This window comes from Dermacentor andersoni, chromosome 3, assembly GCF_023375885.2.
Source record: "Dermacentor andersoni chromosome 3, qqDerAnde1_hic_scaffold, whole genome shotgun sequence".
Taxonomy (NCBI): domain Eukaryota; kingdom Metazoa; phylum Arthropoda; class Arachnida; order Ixodida; family Ixodidae; genus Dermacentor; species Dermacentor andersoni.
Window position 1 is genome coordinate 21,830,769 of NC_092816.1, and position 21,395 is coordinate 21,852,163.

At 49.8% G+C, this 21,395-nt stretch overlaps 1 protein-coding gene across 3 annotated transcripts in view; it reads left to right on the plus strand.

Annotated features, from left to right (window-relative positions):
- LOC126519061 (zinc finger protein basonuclin-1-like) overlaps nucleotides 1-21,395 on the plus strand; it is a 347,911-nt gene that overhangs the window by 280,441 nt on the left and 46,075 nt on the right. The window lies entirely within an intron of this gene.

Below are 21,395 nucleotides of genomic sequence, written 5' to 3' on the forward strand. Positions count from 1 at the left end.
AGTGCGTCACAGGCGTCTACGACGCTTCCACTTCAGATGACAGTTCTTAAGGCTGGTGGTCGAAACCTACAATATAAAATAAATATGCAAGCCATACAACAAAGAGATAAAAGAGAGCCAAGACAAGTCGCGGCCTCTCTATATCGTTTCTGCTGATGACAGCCACGTTTCGTGACGAGGAGACGAGAAAAAGCTAAAGTACGGTTTCACCAAGTATGCCTTCGCTTCTCCTCGTGGAGAGATCCTCGCTGAGGTGTTTCTTTAACTTGCAGGACGTGGCACGCTCTCTCCCTTGACGCACTCGTAGATGACAAGCTCGGCTAAAACAGTGGTGGCTAGAGATGGCGCAGGGAGGCGGGGGGGGGGGGGGGGGGGGGTGAGTGTACAGTGTCTGACAGCAAGCAAAGCACGCCGTTGGCACGAAGCAGCTATAGGGCGGTGTCGCGCCTTCGGTTTGCTCGCCGTTTCGCCTCTTCCTCTGCGGGGGTCGGACGTGAGGCGCCAGGTGCGCGAAGAGCAGCGCCTGAGCGTCGTTCGCTCCTTTTTCCGAGCACCGTTCCATCTCAGCTCCGCGATCCTGTTGAAACCTCTTCGGTCAGGAAGGAAGTTAAAAGGTCCCTCCGCGCGTCGCTCCATTTGTTTACCTGCTTCCAGCGTTTTGTGTTATACTTCTGCCTTCCGAGAACGAGAACTTCGTCCTATGAGTTCTTCCGGAGAGTACAGGGCCCTCCTTCGCTCTCTCCATTTCTCTCTCTCGTTATGCACACGGCACGACGGGAAGAGAGAAAGCGCGCTGTCTACTATAGGAGGGCCCGGCTGACGCTGTGCTCGTCTCTCGCATCACACATGACAAGACGTCAGGACGACGTTGCTCGGAGAAGCCTTTTATTTTTCTTGTTTTCTTAATTGTCAGGTGATGCCGAATATATGTCGGCGTTTTCGGATTTGGACCAGCGAATTTGCCGCAGTAGCTCCGTATCGATTACCTGCCGGGTAGGCTCAGTGCTTACGGCGTTCTGCTGCTGAGCGCAAGGTCGTTGGCTCGACCCCCAGCTACAGCGATGGGGACATGCTTAGTGGCAATTCAAAACTTTAATTCAGGCAAAACTCTTTGCTTTGGGTGCGTGATAAGGAAACTGGCGCGATCAGCATTAATTCGAGCTCCCACTACGATGTCCCTCATAACCACCTTTTTTTTTTTTTTAACATTGCGACGTAAAGCCTCACAATTTATTGTTTACTTATGTAGTTTATGTTTAAAAATTTTTTTTTGCTTCGTTTAAGGTCGTCGGACAAAAACGCAATGATTCGAAGTGGATTTTCAACCTTTCTGAATGTTCATGTTTAGTTTGGTGGTAAGTCATTCAACGAAGTTATGCGTTTCTTTGAAAGCGCCCGTTTAGCTGAAGAAGAAGAAGAAGAAAAGAAAAAGAAAGGTGACAACAAATCAAGGTTCAAGTTACGTGCTCTACAATATTCTTGCGAAAATCTTCCATCTACATTTTGGGTTAACTGCGCCTGGACGGGACAAGGAAGGACAGAAATACGAGCGCAGACCATCAATATATGATTTATTTGAAAATACGGACAGTATATATACTGACGCGAATCCACACGTGGTTAGTCGAGGAATGAGTCTATCGGTTATCCAAGGTAGTCAAGCTCCTTATCTCCTTATCAGGACGATTGATCGGATGCTGACGCAATTGTCTCTTCTTCAGTTTATATCTTCCATGTACCTGGCCCTTGCAAGGCCATGTTCGCCTGGTCCTTTAATTAGCCGGTGCGTCATTGCACTTGGCGCATGGGGCTCCGGGAGTCGTTACGATCACCCAGGTTTAGTGCGTACACCACACTAAACCACCGCACAACACAACACCGCCGCGGCAAGGACACGTTCGCTCTCTGTACCATGAGCACGTCGGCCGGTGTGGACGAAGCTGCGCCATCTCGGTCGTCGTCGTCGTCGTAGCATTTTCGCCCCTGGATGTTTCGGGTCAACGAGCGCCTCTCGGCTGCCGAAAGGCGCGTCGCTCGAGCAGCGTCAACTCATGTTACGGCAGCTGTCCCCGCGTCGTCGGTCGGCTGAATTTCTTGGAACGCCGACACACAATGCGACCTCACAACACACCTCGAGAGTGGTCGAGAGGAGCGGAGAAGACGGAATGATAAAAAAAAAAAAAAAAAAAAAACGCTCCTGGGGCACTGCAGCACAAGCGAAGACGAGGGTGGTGTTTGCGCGCGCAAAGACACGGGGACGAGGCCCTTAACATGCCCCTGCGGGTCCTAATGGCCTCGGGGGCCCGCTCGTCGAGAGCGGCGGACACCGCAGCGTCCTGTGCAGCAGCGTCCTCCTGGGCAGAGCAGGGACGTTTGAGGAGTGACAACAGTGGCCCACCCGCGAGGTCCTTCTCGCCGGCCCTCGCCGCTGCATGTCACGCTTGAGGACGAGGAGGAGCCCGTGGCGTTTGACTCTGGCCAATATTGACTCTGGCATTGTCACCGGCCGGAATGTGCCCGGCCGCCTTCCTGCCGAGAAGCGACAAAAGAGCGCGGTGCTTCGAGAGCGCAGAGCAGCCGGTGGGAACCACTCGGCCCGACGTCGCCGCCGCCGCTCGTTGATCCCGAGCAACAGCAGCAGCAACAGCTCCCCTGTGCAAACACCGGCGAAGTCGGCGGCCCAGAACAGTGACCGCCGCCGCCGAGCCGCGCCAAGGACACGCGGCGCGCGACCCTCCTCCCTCTTGGTGTTCTCTTTGCCGCGTCTTCTCCTTTCTTGGCTGATGCTCTCAAACACCGGTCGTCGTCGCCGTCGTCTGCACAGGTGGCAGTCGCCTATCCACTCAACTAAACGCCGCACTTACTGCACACACTCGCGGCTGGCGGGACAACACGGGGACGAAGCTGGGGCTTGTCGCCAACGTTTGCCTGCACCGCACGGGTCGTCGGACCGTGACACGAGAGACCGGCGGATGTCAGGCTCTGGGGTTAATTTCGGGTGGAGAACGACGGTGAGCATTAGAATTCCCGAAACAGACGAGGCACTCTCGGTTATAAGTATTCGACTTTGAAGGCAATGTCTGTACGTTACGTTGCGATAAAATCGAGACGAAGTGCTCCCTTATTCTTTTTTCCTTTCAATCTCCCCCTCCACCCCTTTCTCCAGATGCAAACAGTGCCTACCCCTTATAAGTCCTTGCGGAAAAAAAGAGCACTGAGACATTGAAGCTATTTCTTTGTTGTTGAGAGCGAAACACCCGTTCCGCCATTTCTCTCTCCACGCTGCGTCTACATTTCGCGTCACTGTACCTCCGCTGACAATAACCGACTCTTCCAGCAACGACTTGTTGTCCCCGAACGGTTCAGGTTAGCAGCTGTCGCCTAATGAGAAGCGCGACGTACTACGTACTCTCACGACGACAATTATATGTTCTTGTGGCTCTACGCTCCAACTCATCAAAACGCGACAGCACCCTTTGTGCGCGGACGTCATCACCCGTGCGCGGCTTCATAACCAGCCGGCAACGTCATACCTTCTGCACGTACATCCAGGACCTCGTGCGACGCGGTGATTGCAATACGGTCATAATTGTCCCGTCTCCTTCTCCCCCCGGCATGTCGCGACGTCGTCGACGAGAGTGGGACGCGAAGGGACATTTCGCGCGAACCGTTCTTGCAGCGGCTCTCCCCATCCTTCTCACCCACTCACCGTAAGCGACGCAGACTTCGTACTCACGCATGAACCGAGGAGGAGGAGGGGGAGAAGTGGGAAAAGCCCCGTGACGGCCTCTCGCGCCAACCCAACCCGTTGCGTCCAGGTGTCGCCGGGGCCCGTGCCGATTGCGCGCGACCGTTCGTCCGTGTCGGACGGCCCACCCCGGCGGGCAGCGCGCTGTCGTCGTGGCCGCGGGTGACGCTTCCACGAAAAGCGGGTCGCGCGCCTCTCGCCTCGTGACGGCAGCACACGCTCGCTTACGAATGAGCCCGAGGCAACGCGTCGCATATTACTAAGTACTGCCCGGTCGCTGCCTCTCGCAGGGGCAGCAAGGGTGCGCGACCTTGGAGACCACTGCTCGCTGACAGCGGCGATAACAGGCCCCTGTAGTGGCCGACAGTGGTAACAGCAATCTATAGTTTGTGGGTGGTGCCGCAGAAAGAAAACGGATTGATTCGCACCGTCGAGGTCGTCTTAATGCGGACCGAAAATAACGGACGATCGTGTCTGCTGGTGTTGCATTGTGTTGCGTGAAGAGTTGATACAGTCGCGGAGGTCGACGCTGTGACGTCGGTGCTCGCACGGAGCAACGTCGCAGGCTTTCCTATTTTTCTTAGCTCGTATTTGTTCCGCGGCGTACCGAAATAAAGAACGTTAGCTTTCAACCGCGCAGGGCCACCTTTCTTCACCAATAATATTCCACGATGAAACACTAACGCATTACGAACGAAATGTGTGACTATTATTTCCATCCTTCAATAACGCACCTTAGGTAAATTTTACTTTCGTATTGTTTTAATTTGTTTGTTTATTTGCTTGAGCCGGCTAAACTATGGTACGCATTTTTTTATTATTATTATTAAGCGAGCGAGCGTTGCCGGTATCACTTATAATGCCAACCTGTGCTACACACGTATTTAATAATAAAGGAGAAGATCAACAACGAGGCAGTTCACTTGATTCTACTTCTTCCTGGCTCTCCATGTTTCTCTTTTTCTATCTTTCAGTTTTTAGTCCCTCATATGGCAGCAGCTACCCTAGTTGTTTTTCACCACGAATATAAAGTAGGTAGTAAGAGAGGAACACAATAACGAAATACAGGACATATCTTCACGCCACTGCAACGTCGATCTCGACAAACGTCAAGCAACGACAGATTTAGCTGAGCAGTGATAGCTCTCAGTCGATAGAATGTACTGTCGAGGTTCGCTAAGTTCTCGTACATGTTATAGTACGCTCACTCGGTTAAAGTCTCTATACGCAGGATTCACGAACTTATCGCGCCGTAAACGCACACCGACCTCAGCTCTGAAACTACGCGCTTATTGTGACTATTCTTACTGCTGTATGACTGCTCCCTGTGCTTATGTATGGCATGGCTGAACGTAATAACCAAGGGGAGTGTAGTGGTACGTGGTGATCGATGCTGCTGCTGCTGATCATGATGATGCTGATGATATGATACATCCCCTTTGAAACGTAATGGGTGATACATTCCACCGAGCTCGTTATTTTCATTTGCCTTGTGTTTTTAATTCTTCGATACACTATACAGCTTCTGTCATACTAAACACGAACTGGCCACAAAGCGCATGTCTGCTTCTCCTGCGGATGCTTCCGTAGATATCTGGCTGGGATACGTGCCTCGAATGTGCTAGCGTAATACGTTTTACTTCCAAAAGATTCGATGTTTGGTCCTAGGTGATGTGTCTTCGTTGCTGAGGCCAAATCTGGCAACGGCTGTGTACATGCACGAATGTTTGCAGCGCCGTCTGGAGGACATTGGGCGCGCCACGCGACGCGACTTCTTCGCGATCTCAGCTGCACGTTGCAGCAGCAGCAGCAGCACGCGCACGACCACTTCTTGGAGAGATAAAGAGTCGTTCCGCAGAGGTGGCGCTGGCCGAGCGCGCGGCGGCGATGATTGCGTCGTGTGCGAGCGCGAAGACCGCCCCGGGCAGAATCGTGACAGCGCGCCGATGGCCGCCATTCTTTGCCTGCGGCCACGCCGGACAAGGCTGCTCACTCTCGCGGCGCCACGTCTCGCTGTCGGCGCCGCTGAGGCCAGCCCGTATAGTGGACCGTTGTGGCACCTGGGTGCTTCTGTCGAGCTCGTACCGAGTGTCGTCGGCCGAGCTTGACGGGCAAAGGAGACCTTGCTCCAGGCAGATCTGACCTTCCAAACTGCCGCCGCTGCTGTCGGTCTCCTCCGGTCACTGTTGGACGTGTACTGACCGTGAGAACGACCAGATGCGTCATCTACACTACATGTTCTATGACGCGAGGCACAGAAGCGTTTTATTTGGGCTCCATTTAGTCTGGCCCGCGTTGGAAGTTCAGTAACCAAAACGCCACCATTGAGAACTTGCGGAGGACTTCCACGTGAGCTTTTCCGAGGCCCTCGGTGCAAGGGACAAATATGTCTCGCGATCTTTTTCTTTTCATTTCATTTTTTTTGCGATTTATAGATTCTTGGACTATTGAAGGAGATTTGGACCGGGATAACGTAATGATTATATTCCAATGCTATTCCTTTTCGCGCTTCGTCAGTTGTCCGAGTGGTGCCCCGCCCACTTTATAGCCGAGATCGGTAGGCCGTGAGCGGTGGGTGATAAAAAAGGATTAAAATCGAGTGAACGGGTTGCATCTTTACATTATATCGGCCTTGTATTCTACCTGAATTTATCATGCACTCACAAGAGCTAGTCAGACTATATTCGTCGTCGTCGTCGTCGCCACTACCACCACCACCACCACAATCATCATCATCATCATCATCATCATCATCATCATCATTAGTAGTAGTAGTAGTAGTAGTAGTAGTAGTAGTAGTAGTAGTAGTAGTAGTAGTAGTAGTAACCTAATCCGATGACCGAAACCGGGACCACCGCCCGAACTGCACTGTCATACGACCGTATACGGGGTAACCAGAAGGCTACCATTGCTGTTTGAAAGAATGACAAATATATATTCAACAAGTTTCGCTTTCGTGAATCCGCTCCATCTAACGGATTTCCACAGAACTCGTTTGGTTAACGTCGTGTTCTTGCGGTCCTGAATGAAAGAGGAGCTTAGGCCGGACCCGGGCGATTTCCGGTCCAGAATGCCCGGGCAAATTTTTTCTACCGTAACATCGTCATCAGTGTCAAACGGAAGCGCGACAACTTGCGACTTCTTAATAGAAAGCATCGCTAAAGGGCACGGCCGCGTTCACCAGGAAATTCGCGGCGCTTTGGCCGAATGGCGGCTATACGCGCGGGTCGCCCTCAAGCTGCGGATTAACAAGCGGAGCTCGTGCTGGGAGGGCGCGACGGTCAGAGCATGCCGCTTGGCGTGCAGACAGGCTGACGTCCGTTGCGTCAAACTCGGACAGTTCACCTGCGTGGGCAAGGGTTTTCCGTATAAACCATGCAACTGCTCCTGTCAGTGACGCCACAACAGTGGAGTAGCGAAAAAACCGCCGTCCAAATCAAGCGTAATTTGTACATGCGCGCCCGCCAATTACGGTCGCTCATTCCCGTGACGTCAGGGTGGAGGCGAATTTCTTGCAATATCGGCATCTCTCAGGAAATAAGTCGAACGCCCCTGCAACGAAATTACCTGTATATAACGAATGATTTCGTATGTCCCGGCCAAATTGCTTTCTTTCATGTGTGTTGTGAACGTTACCGCAGTGAAGGCAACTACAACGAATTTGCCCGTACGACGAAAGAATTTACGCTTCCCTACGGCTGATTTGTGGCTTCGCATTGCAACGAAGGCTCGTATAAGGGCCGGCGCCACCATGCACTGAACTCCGTGTTGTATATGGCAGACCCCCATCCCCGAAGCAAAAGGAAAAGTACAACGGGCCGAACGACCGAAAGCATTGAGACGGGGGTATACGTGTGTGTGTAAGGGTGTAATTATTTACAACAAAGTGATCTGTATAACGAAAGATTCTGGAGGTTGCAAGCGCCTTGTTTTAAAGGCACTTGATTCTATAGTGTTTTGGAGTGCGCAGGCAGAGAGCGCCGGTGCAGTGTGGTTTTACGGGTGGAGCTTGTGCGCAATTCGAGGGCTGTCGTCGAGTAAATTAACAACGCCTGAGCTCGCAGTTCACGTGTTATCGTTGGTTCGTAGCAGCTGACGGCTGTTACTACAGCTCGAAAACACGCTGGTAAGATGGAGTGATAATGACATGGTGAATACTGCGCTTGGTCTCTGGAAATATGAAAGGGAAGGCTGTCGATTGTTGTTGCAAACTGTTGCTCAGTCGATAACAAATTATTAAAAGGTGTTCAGCGTTTCAAAACTGCACTGTGAGGGGCGCCGTAGTGGAGGATCGGCCGAGCTGATAGGTGCTGCAAACTGCAGATGTTGCAAACAGTACGCCTCAGGCTACGCCATTTCACTTGTCAGGCTAATTTCGCCCACCTGAGGTTCTTCAACGTTCGTGGAATTTCTTGCATTTGGCTCTCATGTGAATTAAACAACTGCAGGTGGGATTCGATGCCATGGCATCCAGCTCAGTGCTCACAAGCACTACTTCACAACCACTAGATAGGTACGAAAGAAAGGCGAAAGTCAAAGAGGTTAACCAGAACAAAGAAATCCGGCTTGCTTATACCCTGCACTTGAGTATGGATGAGGGTTAAGTGGAAATATAAGGAGAAAGCAGGGGGCGAGTGCAGACGCACGATCCCAACCGGTCACGATCACCGCGCACTCTCGCAGCACAGAATCACGAGCAATGAAGAACAATTAAGAACAATTAGGGCTAAAGCCGCTTGGATAAGTTAGTGCCTTCGTTGCCCTTTGCTGCGATGTCTTACGAGGTCGGATTTCCAATAATCTGGTTTGTTCTGACAGTGGTTAGTAATCAAGGCTAGCGCAGCTGCGAGCGATCTTCTGTGCGTACTGCAGCGAGTACCGTCACACAGTACGCGTTAAAGGGTCTTCTCGCGACCGCAGACATCGCCGCAGCTGCTAAGCCTCCGGGGTGATTACTATGTCCGAACGGCCGCGCTCAACCCGGCTTCTGATTTTTACTGTTCGGTCGGAGGCAAGTAAGGGATGCAAGGGATGTTGTCAGTGTCTGAAGCGTCATGCGTGTCCACGTGAAACGAGACATGGCGTCCGAAGCTGCGATGTATGTTCAGCGTGACTGGGGAACGTGGAGTTCATAACTATTATACGCAACATACCGTCAGATTAGCTGACATCGTAGCAAAGGTTCAAGAGAGAAGTCTCGCACGGCTTGGACATGTAATGAAAAGAGAAGAGAGCTGTGTAGGAAACAAGGTAATGACAATTATGAAGATTGACTCTGGTGCCAAAAGCAGATAAGGCCGGTCTAAGAAGAGCTAATAAGACACAGGAGAAAATGACATCAATCTCAGGCGACCGAGAAAGAATAGGTGACTGATGGGGCGAAGTGGGAGAGACCAATAAGAGCAGCAACTTCACAGAGAAATGAGATATGGTTATAGAAGACGTGCCTGTACGAGTTCAGTATGCACTGTTTTTCTAGTTGGGGTTCACGCCGCACTGCTCACATATAACACAAATCTTATAAAGCTGCTTCTGTGATCCATTGATGACACGTGTGTCTTTTCAGTACAACAATCATTTCGCATGGAGCAGGATATATCGTACGCGTTGCGCAATCGCGACCGTAAGTCTGAGGAAGGTCGCAAGAACGACACACGATAAATATCGAAACTAAGAAATACGATAATGACTGGAATGATAATGCCCGGAATGAGTGAAAATTTTCACGCGACGATGGCTCATATCAGCGACACGAGTAACCAGTAGGCTGCTGCATTGCTTGAATCACAGTACGCCTTGCTTCTGAGATGAGCCTGCTAAAATGCTGTCGTGTACGATCAGAGCACAACGTGTCTCATGTGGACCACGGGTTTCGACAGATTTCTACATGTGCAACGGTTCGACAACAAGCGTATTTTCTCTTTCCAAATAGGTAAACCTTCTAGAAGTGGAAATAATGACACCCGTTCATTGCACCACGATACTTATTCGAGGCAATCAAAGCTCGAGACCTTGAGACTCTGCAGTTCCCCAGGTCGCCTACGTACTACGTGCCTTCTCTTTCATTCGCCGTAGCAACGCAAAAAGAAACGGAAAAGCCAACAAAATAATGGTCATCGCGCGCGACGTTTTTTCGCGTTGACGTCACCGTAATTTCGCGCGAGAGCATTCGCCTCGTAGTCGCGCAAATAGGTTTTTGTGTCCCGGACCGGCGGGTGGCGAGAGGCAATAAATAAATCCAAAGAAGAGCGCGAGGCAGATGAGTCCTTAGGCACTCTTTTTTTTCGCCGAATCTCGAGGCGGCAGTGGCTCGCGAGAACCGCAAGGAGTTGTCGAACAAACGAGCGGCCGCCGCTCGGACCGGCGGCGGGAGAGGGACTCCGCAGCGGCGCCCCAAGTCCACTACACTGCCACACGTTCGGCTCGCACATTGCCATTTTCTTTCCACAGCATCGCGCTGTCCGAGAGGAGTCCGCGGGACGACGAGAAAAGAAGAGAGCGGGCGTCACGACACGCGGCCGAAGATGGAAAGATAGCGGCGGCGAGCCGCTGGCTCTGTGCGGCCGAACGATAAAGAAAACAAGAAACGCGCTCACCTAAAGACGACGAGGAGGAGAGAAGAACGAGAGGGAAAGAAGAAAGCCGTGGCGCGCGCGTCGGCCGCGGGAGACGAGCGTGAAAGGCGCTGGCGGCGCGAGCGGGGGCCGCGCGGCACAGCGCGAGGAGCCGGACATGCGGCGAGCATGCATCACTGTCAAATGTCCCACCTGGCCGCTCCACGGGACCAAATTACAGGGTTGCTCTGAAACGATTAACTCTCACGCAGAGGGAGAGCGAGCGGGTCCCTTCTTCCAGGAGGAGCGCGGCGGGACCGCGACGACGGCGAGCGGGCCCCGAGCTGCCGCGGGAAGGCACGCACACACAACGCAACGCGCGACGCTTCTCTCTGTCGGCCGGCCGTGGCGAGGCACGCAAGCGACGACCGCGGAAGATAGGCCGCGACGCCCCGATTTCCCCGCTCGCAAATCCTTTGACGGCACCGGGACGCCCGCCGACGTCGACGACGCTGCGATCAGAGAGAGAGAGAGAGAGAGAGAGAGAGAGAGAGAGCGTCCAAGCAACCCTTCGGTGTGCGTTTACCGGCTGGCTGAATGCCCGACCTTAGGAATGCGACGTCGCCGGCACAGATCTTCGCAGTGAGATCAAAAGTGGTGCGCTTCAGGCATACGCGCTCGATGCCTTTACTTATCCGGCCCCTTGCCTCTCCAGGAGTGGAGATTGGGTGGTAAGAACAGGGCCGCTGCGGGGACATTACCGCGTGAGTTATGCCTTAAGTTATGCTTGCCCAGCTGTGCCTGCCGGAGTTTACTAATGTCGAAGGATGCGAGCCCGCTCCCTCGGAACAACCTGCGGGCGCGGTGTCTGTACACATCCGTTACATAAAATTTTCCGGCCGGTGAATGCACACTTTATCTTCTGCTCTTCCCCTGTTTCGCTCGTTCGTTCATAAAGCCGTTTACTCAATCCGTGTTGCTTCATTTCAGATCATTCTCTCTTGGGGAAGGGAGATGCGAGGAGACCGCGAAGAGGCAGGCGCTATATTGATGATGCTCTGCTTCTCATACATGCCCAACTGCGACCACTTCCTCCTTCGAATGTGCGAATATTTTTCCTTCTCATCCTTTCTTTTGTTTCTCTTCTTAACCTTCTGACTTCTTTTAATTTTCGTCATGGTTTTTTTTTTTTTTTTTTTTCGCTGCATCGTGGGATCGCGAGAAGAAGCTGCGGGTCCTGAGCGGTTTGCTGCAAGCGCAGAAAGAAGCTCATGCGTCAGCTTTCGACAAATCCGCTCTGGCTCACCAGGATTGGCTGTCATTAACGGCTTGTCCCGGACGTGCTTTTCTTAACAAGCTGGAAGAAACTAACGAACAAACGTCGATGTCCGGCGCACGTTGGGCGTTCTCGACTCCAACTCCGCGTTCTGCGTGGCCCACTACCCGCGACTGAGTCTCCTCCCCAGACGAAGGTCAGCTAGCGCGCTCTCGAAAGGTCAAGCGCCGGAAGCGGCTGCTGCTGTTGTTGCTGTCGGGTGTACTGTCGGGGCGGCATCGTCATCGCCGGGACCAATCAGCGTCATTTGGAGAAAACGCGTTTCCCGAAGCGGTTCGAAACGCCCCGGTTTCCTTCCTTATTTCTTCTTTACTCTTTTCCCATCGCTTTCTCTCACTCCCCGCCGCGGGAAAACGCGACTCTGACTGCCCTTATTATTACCACCGCGGTGTCTCTTACCGGTCTTTCGAAATAGCTTCGCGAGCACCGTTTTCCCTGAACAGTCAAGACAGTCGTGCCCGCAGCATTTTTTTTCTCTCTCTTTCTCCTACGGGTCCTCGAGAGAGCGCGTGCTCTACCTACTGCACGCACACACGCACAACCGGTGCCGTGTCCGCACGGCTTTTCGATCGGCGTTCCCAGAACGAGCGGTGGAGGCCGTTCTCTTCGTTTTTTTGCAGGGCGCACCTTGGGCCGCGCGAGTGGAGGAAAAGGCGGCGCGCGAAAGCTACGCGACGTCGTCGTCGGGGAGCTTCTTCGAAAAGCTATTAAAAACGCGCTCGGTCTTCCACCCCCCCCCCCCCTCCCAAACGCGCGCGCACACACACACGCATGCATCGGCGTTCGGGCACGCCAGTCGCCTTCGAAGCAGGCCGGTCGGTCGGCGAGCTTTTGTCTCAGCCACGGGCGCTCGCTTGTTTCGCGCGGCCGCGTGACTGGCGAGCATTTCGGCTGTGAAGCTCTCGGCTCCTTCTCCGCTTGTCCCGCTTGTTCCGGCTGCGGGGGTCACGGGTGTCGGAGCGCCGCGGTCCCCTTCTTCTTCTTCTTCTTCTGCTGTTCCAGCTTTGGCGGCCGCCGGACACTTCTGTCGGACGGGACGGGCCGCTGAGGCGCTGTTCTCTCTCTGTGGACGCGATCGGGTCGTCCCGCAACGGCAATTATACGCCATAGCTCATGCGGGGACCGCCGAAGAGTGGAGAGAGAGCGTGTGTGTGCGCGCGCGCGAGTTCGAACAAAGCACAATTTACGGATTCGAGCGAAACGGTGGGTCTGGTTCGTGGAGCGCTTTGCTTTCTTTTCTCGCTCCTTTTGTGTTTGTTGCGTTTCTTCAGGAAAAAAGAACGGAAACGAGAGAGGTGAAAGTTGGAAGTGGTGCAGAAAGGAACTCGGATGCAGGGAGACATACTTTGGCAGGACATTCATCTGTATTCGAGAAGGCCGCGGCACGTTCATTTGGGATCTGAATTGCACTGTATAGGAGGATAAACGATGCACCGAGGGAGACTGATTACACTGATCGTACTAAGTGGCCGATAACCTTTGTTACTTTTCGGGAGTCCACACAGACTTCTCCATGCACGAAGCGTCGGTTTTTCGGGTATGTGTGACCAACTAAACGAATTACATTTGTATCTAATCGACTTTGAGGCGGTTTACCTGATGAAAAAAGGGCGGAATCGAACGGACGGATAACATAGTAAGGGTATCATTTTGCAAAGATTGTTTCTGGTCAGTTGTTATCTCATGGTGCTGCGTGAGTCATGTACCTGGTCTTCTTTTAGACGTGAAAACAACAAAAATAATGAAACCCGGGTATTCCTGGAGGGATGAGAGCTGTGTTTGTTTCTTTTCATTCATGTTAACGAAAGTTTAGGGACCTTACACGTGCAGTGCAAGAATAGGGATTCAGGGAGTTAATTTCCTTTACATTATTCTCTGCTAGCTTCAACACTATAGTTAAAGAAGGAAGGTGTTCAAAGTGCGAAGTGGGCGCCCCTCGATGACTCGAGTGCACGGCGACAGCGCGATGGAAGAGCCGTTGTCCGATGAGGAGGCGCTTTATTCAGACGCCACATCGCCTGTCCTGGTCCAAACGCGAACCTCCGCTCTTTATCACGCAACCAAAATATGACTCTTTAACCCCCCAGTTGCAAAGAGAGTCGCACGCCAGCCAATCACACATGAGGGTTTACACCATTACAACCAATAGCACCAAAGCTTTTGTGACGGATACGGCATCGGTCACAACAATGACACGATCTACGACATGCAAGGGAATTGTTTCACTGAAAGACACATGTCATCTCACTCTCCCCTACGTGTGACACCGAGTCTTGGCATTGACGTCTTTCGACCCCGGAGGCCAAGCTCGAGCTCGCACGTGTAGCAATAAATTGACCGTGTCATTTCCCTTTGTCTACGCACAAGAGGGCGTGCTGAATGTCTTCGGCAAGAAGCCAGTACGCCAGCTGCGAGGGCCGTTTCCAAGAAACCACGGCTAATTACGATATGGGTGACGTGACGGAGAGCTGCCCTGCAAGCGCTAAGAAAAGTCGGACGCTCCGTGCAGCTGTGGACTGGGTCGCCTGAATTCCCCCAACATAGTGATTGTCGCCCGATGGCGATCGCACACACACACACATAGAGAGAGAGAGAGAGAGAGAGAGAAAGAGAGAGAATTATAAATGAAAGGCAAGGCACACAAAAGAACCCATTGGTCGCAGCCTGATAAGTGGTCATAAAGATATTTGCGTTTTCTCACAGGATTCCCAAAAAGCGCGCGGATGTTAAGCGGTGGTACGCCACTTCCGTGAGTACGCCACCCCGTCCCGCGACGAGGCCCATAAACAAGCGACAGTAGCGGCCGAGAATGTCAACATGGCATTTGGGAAGCCCGGGGGCACCTCGCAGTAGAGCGTGGCTGCAGCCGCACCCTCTCCTCTTCTCCCCCACGCCCGTTTTCCCTACACGCTTCCCATTCAGTTCGAACCGTCCTCCCTTTTGTTCCGAGAGAAGGTCCACCTTCGGTGGCTTTTGTACGGCCACGCGTATATATGCCACCCGCGTCTTTCATTTGAAAGAAGCATATACGACGGGACCATTACACGGTAAGTGGCCCAAATATCAGCGCGTGAAGTCGACACGTGCTTTGCAGAACTCGCATAAATTGCGACACAACAACAACGATTGCGTATATCTTGTACTGACTCAGGAATACATATTTCTTTATTTGTTTCATAATACTGCAGGCCGGAAGGCCCAAGCAGGAGTGGAGGAATATAATTAGAACCAGAGTGAAAGGGGTCCCCACTGTCGTCCTATCATGTACTTTCCTCCACCTTGCGTGCTTCCGCAGAACTGATTTACTGCATTAAAACCAGAGTACGCGTGCCAGAAAATACGCAAAATAGTATTACTACGTTCCTTCCCCAACCCACACAATAAACATGAAAAAAATAGGGTATTAGACCGACGGAAATGGGCCAGAAATAGCAGTAATGCTAGTAAACAACGCATAATAAAGATGGCATACTTCTGGTATGCGCAGGGAAAATAAATAAAATGTTACAACTTGTCACGCTTTCGCAGCCCGTGCGAACAGTGACAATGTGAACAGACTCGTGACAGTTGATGTGGCAGTATGGCTCATGTAAGCTTGAACTACATGCAAAATCCGTTAGGACACCACGACATCAGTTAGCCAAGGAACGAAGCCGCTATGCAGTTTGTTTCCCGCTTCAATAAATCTTGAATCATAATAATCTTGAATCATTTGTGAAATGACTCCAACCTGGCATCCCCCACTTCGCGTCCGACATCAGTGTGGCCTTGAGATCCACAAGCACTAAGGCATCTTCTGTTCAATCCCTGAACACGAAGATTCCTTAGGGCAGGTATATTTACACTTCCCGAGTGATTACGCCTATGGCACACGACGATCTTTGTCATCGCTCGCAGGCATTGGCTCTTCCTCATCACGCTCACAAGTCACGATATGGCAGTAATAAATATCTCAACCATACAGCCGATGATCGTGCGACACTTCTTGGCAGTCCCGCCTTGGCATATAGTAGCCAGGCGCTTTCGGTGACATGTTTCCATCATATTAAGCACTCGAAAACGTCCAGTTTACGAGGCACATCAAGGGTACGTGATCACTTCCCCTGTATACGCATGCGTTGTCAGTCATCATGGAAAGAAACGCACCGACTGCTGACGTCACAAGGAAACTAATGGCGTGCCACAGCTTTGCCCATAGAGTTTGTCACAGTATCGCTTTTCCATTGTCATTTTGGCCCTACCGCTTTGTCCTATCGGCAGGAACTGCAAACTCCGTTACCATGCAGTTCTCCATGTCATAGAGGAACTCGAAACGTTGTGTCATTAAATGAAAGAACTATCGTGTTTCCTTCCATGCAGTGGCATGGTTCACGTTCCCCAGAAAAAATATTGATCGAAAAGAATATGTGCATGCTCTAGCTGGTGCATTCTTCTTGAAACTGAGTTTGAGTGAATGTGTGATGTTTAGTGGCGCAATGGCCAACGAGTTTGTGCACCGCGAGCAGGCAGGACATATATAGGAAATACTTTTTTTTTCTTAAGGGTTGCGGGGGGGGGGGGGGGGGGTGGAGAAGCTGGTAGATGTCACAGTGTTTACACACCGCGTTCAGGTACATATATAGCGTCCATGTAAGTCGTTTGTGTTTCTAGTATACGCCATATCATGTCTCAATTCACGCTGCACAAAATAAGTTTCAACAACATTGATCGGTTTCATCGAGCCGCCACCAATGGATGTCGTGTCCAAAGGCGTGGATAGCTTTAATTCGCGCACTGTTTCATCAGAGAATAAACTCACACTCAGTAAAGAGCAAATAATACTAAATAAACCATTGCAGTAAGGAATTTCATCGAGTGACGGACGACAAAGGAGTGACAAAGTCGTCATGTGACGCCTGCGCGATGCTTTCTTTACCTTTTGTCACTGGACAACTTAATTAAAAGCAATAAAACTTGTTAGGGCGAGTTGGTTCATAATGCTTAAGCATAATTAGAGGTTATTGACTGTTACTACCTCGCTGCGGCAAATGCTTTTGCATGTAATAATGCAAGTACATTTTAGTGCAGAATCGAGCGCTTTATAGTGTGTTTGACTGTCATCAACGGGACCTGGCACGTTTCTTCGAATAAAATGAGTGCCGAGAACAGTTCGCTGTATAGCGATCGACCAGTCTGACAGAGACAGATATTCGTATATAATATTTCGACAACAGCTAGAGTCTTTCTTCTGCATATTTTTAGCAGCCTTCTAACCAGCATAAATTGTAGCAAAAATCGTATGATCGGAGAAAATCTGGCGCAATTTATAAGCTGATCATTTATCCTGCCGAGGTCTGTTAAATCATAAGTTGTATGCGTCAAGACTGTACCGAAATCCCCGTTTCTTTTTCTCGCCTTTAGCTTAAGCAGACAGAATTAATGACAAGACGTATATCTGCCTTAGAATGTTGCAGGTAATTATCGATCAAGTTCCAAAAATGTTTTTTTTTTTTCGAACTCCTATAGCTTCCTTCTCGAAATGCTACATACATACATGATAGTCTGCATTGTGAACATCGGCAAGCTCATTGTATGTCAAGCGAAAAATAATATCGGCCGTCGAACTTCACACTTGCCATCTAATAAAATACTCGTAATGTCGGCACACCATCTGCTAGGCTAATCGTGCAACGAGCATAGTGAGGATTTGCGCAACATAAATTGGTTGCCAGAAATGTTACCGCAAGGTTTGTATTTGCCAGGCCAATGACCGGAGCGAGGCATTATGTAAAGGATCCAGAATCGCATGCGCATTCAGACGATATTTTGTTCGTGAACTCGCTCTTAAGGAAGTGTTTATACAACCTTAGCAATTTTTTTTTTATTCAGCATCTTTTCAGTGACGTGACACAGGGGTCGTAAATTACGAATTTAACCACTCAGCTTCAAGTCGAACCGATAAATAATTGCGCCTTACTCACACATACCAGCTTGAATCTTCGCCATCCCAAGAGGTATAGTAAATAATAATATTTAGGAGTAATAACCAGTTATAACACCTCAGGGAAGTTCTATTGATCAACTCAGTGCATCCACTTTTCATATACTACGTTTCCTGAGATACAAAATTTGACACGTATGCCGAGGGCTAAACTTATATCGTACACTGATCATTTGGTTAGACGCAAACTATAATACGACTTGGCCAGGTTGAAATGCACTCACAAGCACTAAACTTGAATGAATTGATAGGGAAGGGGCTAGGTTAATTCATTTTTAGATTTTCTGTCCTAACTGTGGAAAACTAACGGCACTGGCTACACGCAACTGGCTACGCGCAGGAAAATAATTGTCGTTAGTTTTACTATTAACCAACTCCGATTAGACCCCAAACTGTCATGTCGCCTTAATGTTTCAATTGGATTTATGTGCGCCTGTGCATGACAGGCGCACTTAAATCCAATTTTTCCCCGAAGACCATACAGAATGGAACCAATAATATTGTGCACAAAGATGCTGCCGCTGTTTTCAGCGAACTTCATTTAATTTGTTTGCTCGTTTTGTAGTATTATTCTTCCTGTTAGCGCACATACCTGCAGGATCTGCATGCTGAAGTATGAAATAAAAAAAAGAGAGAAACAGAATTCCGAAAGTTGCATTTAATTCGATAGCAATATAAAAGTTTGATTGCTCGAGTGCTCGACTTCGCGATGTAAGACGAATGAGACTTCATACGAACAAGTTCAACATCAATTAAGCAACTAGTTATTCAGTCAAACTAGATGCTCGGTGACTGTGTGCAAGAGGGCGAACTCACTTGCAAAGTGATCGCTCATATAATCATATTTGACGAAGCAGACTTACTCTTAACGACGACTACCTTCACAATAAATTAGTTGGTTTAAGAATGCGCACTTCTTGCTGCCATTGCTCGTTCTTCATTCTCATTTGCTTCGATGCAAATAAAGCTCGACTCGGTGGGCAACACGCATTGTTACCTTGATGCGCGAACACTGAAGGGTAAGAGACAACTCTTTTTCGAACACGACTGTCAGAATGTAGGTGAGCGATTTAAAGTTGTCATACAGACATTATTATTTGTATCCGGGCACGGTCCTTCGTCTTCCTCTTCGGTCGGTACATACACAGGGGCGCGTCTGCTTCATTACAAATGTATAAATGTGCAAACTGCATATTTCGTTGACGAGTTATCGCTTCAGTGAGAACTTAGACGCACATATACACGCAAGTTTACCATAAGACATATCTTTCACTGCTGAAATGCCCACTGCAGATGCACCTTTTCCCTTATTGTTATGCAGTTTCATCCCCGCGGATAACTTCTCTACAACAGCTGCTATATATAGCAGTACTATAGTACACTTTCTATTTCTTAATTTAGTCTGCATTACCCACCTCTTTCTCTATCTCTCTCAGGACAGCCGTTATGTTTCTTAGAGCAGCTGCGGACGCCAACGAACAAGCAGGGTTTTATTAGGTATAGTTAAGGTATACTTAGGTCTAGCTGCAGAATCAGGTGGAATCACGGGAACCATTTGCTTTTCGTCTACTGCACTTCGATATATGAGCTATAATGTGCTCTGAATTATGAAAATTATTTGGATTTGCAAAGCGGTTACGTTTTTCTGTTGGCACAAGCTTGCCGTCAGTGTTATTGTATAGGCGTCAAGACTATGCGAGTTGCATGTTCCACGAAAAGGCTGAATTTCAGCCCAGTTTTAGCATGCAGCCACAAAAACAGCACAATGCTGTATGTTGGTCGCGTACACGAACACACCTAGCAAGTGTGAACTTCAGGCTGCACATACAGGTTTAAAAGATATTCAGACTTCTTTCTCACAGCCTATGTCGCACAAACTTTTCACGTTGACTCTGCACATCTCGTTCTACCCTCCGATAGGTTTTCACCAGCTATTAGGAGAGAGAGAGGGAAAAAAAATAAAGAAAAAAAGGGGGTGCCTCAGAACCTCGTTATAACGAAGTCGCATCCCATACCAAAATACCTTCGTTGTATCAGACCTTTGTTATTAGCATATGCACATTTATTAGGCACTGATATTGACGAGAAACATATTGGATTTACTTTGTTATATTCGATAATTCGTTATACCTATGTTCGTTGTATCGATGGTCAACTTACACATGAAATGACGCTGCTGAGAGGTATATCCTTCGTATACTCACCAATAACGCTCTAAAATGGCTGCGCAGTTTTCTATCTGATAACCTTTCTCTTCGAGCTTTATTGGTGACCGAGCAGTGTGAGTCCCTCACTGTGCACCCCACAACGCGATTCGTCCCTATAATATATGTCGCTGTGAACGAAGTGGTTCTGACGGGACGCTGAAGTTTTGTTCTCCTTTTGTTCCACTTGGACATTTTCTTTGCAACATATACACTTTGGTTATTACTCCCGACGTCACAAAATTGCGAGAAGCGTTTTGCTACGAACGATAAGCATACTCGCAGTAACGCGTGGCGGCTCGCCTGCACTATCGGTTCGACTCAATGCGCCATACATGTAGAGGCACTTGCATCACACGAGTGCTACAATTTCAGAGCATCAAACGTTCGTGATTGGAGCACTCAGCAAGCGCATCAATTGCGAAGTCCAGCTTGTAACGGCAAAGCTTGAGCAAGCAAAGGTTTCATTATTATGCAAGTGTAAACATATTTTAGATGACTATGCGTGAAAAAGACATATTGAGCGCAATATTTCAATGATGCCGAAATTTACACCCACAGCGCTAGATTTGCGAAATCGTACGCGATGCGGAGTATAAATATAACCTCATCTCTTCTGTTAGGCAACTCTAGCTACACGTGGACGGGCTGCGGCAGTTCAATCAACTTCTTCACGTACCCTAAAAAAGAAAAAAAGAACGCTATGAGTTCTCGAAATAGAAACTACGGTTATGCTTATTATGATTCAAGATTTATTGAAGCGGGAAACAAATAATAATAAATATTAATAATAATAAAGGGAAACAGGGACACAGAAAGGGAAACAGGTAACAGATAAGACGTTCAAGGTGTACGTACAAATCCAAGCAATGATATTGAATTAGTTGTCGATTGTGAATGTTGCCAATAATGCAGGTTGATAGGAAAGAAGGCTAACGAATCGCATGAGATATCGAAAGCTAGCGCATAGTTGGGCGCCCTCTTCATGCGATAGACAGACACATGTGTGTCTGTCTCGTTTTTGTCCTTCGTATAAACAGTATAGCGCATCTTGCAAGCAGAACTTACAAGTACTACATTCGGTCCCGTAATCTTTAAACAGGAAGTACGCCCACGTATATAACCTAATGGTTACACCATTTCCCTATGGTGACACCGCGTCTCGCTTTCTTTGTATCGCGATACCTTTCAGGCGGACCCACCGCGCCCACTGAATCATCCGCCAGCGGCATATGTTTATATTTGCTTGCCCGCAGCCGCGTCTTTCCGCCCGGAACGACGCGAAAGGGATCATCTGAACTTCGGCGGTAGTCACGCCGATCGTTGGACACCAGCGGCTAGCGACGCTCGGCCAAGCGCTGAGGCATCAGTCCGAGTGTGGAGAGAGGGGCGACAGGAAAGAAGGCACACCGGGTCGCTAACCAATCCCGGATGTTGGACCTGCCTTGTCGCGCTGCTGCCGCCGCTTCGCTCGCTGCGTGTCTGCGGCCGCGCGGCGAGGAGGAGGATGCTAGAAAAATGAGAGAGAGTTACGCGTGTCACCGGCGGGGAGAGGAGGAGAAAGCAAGAGAGG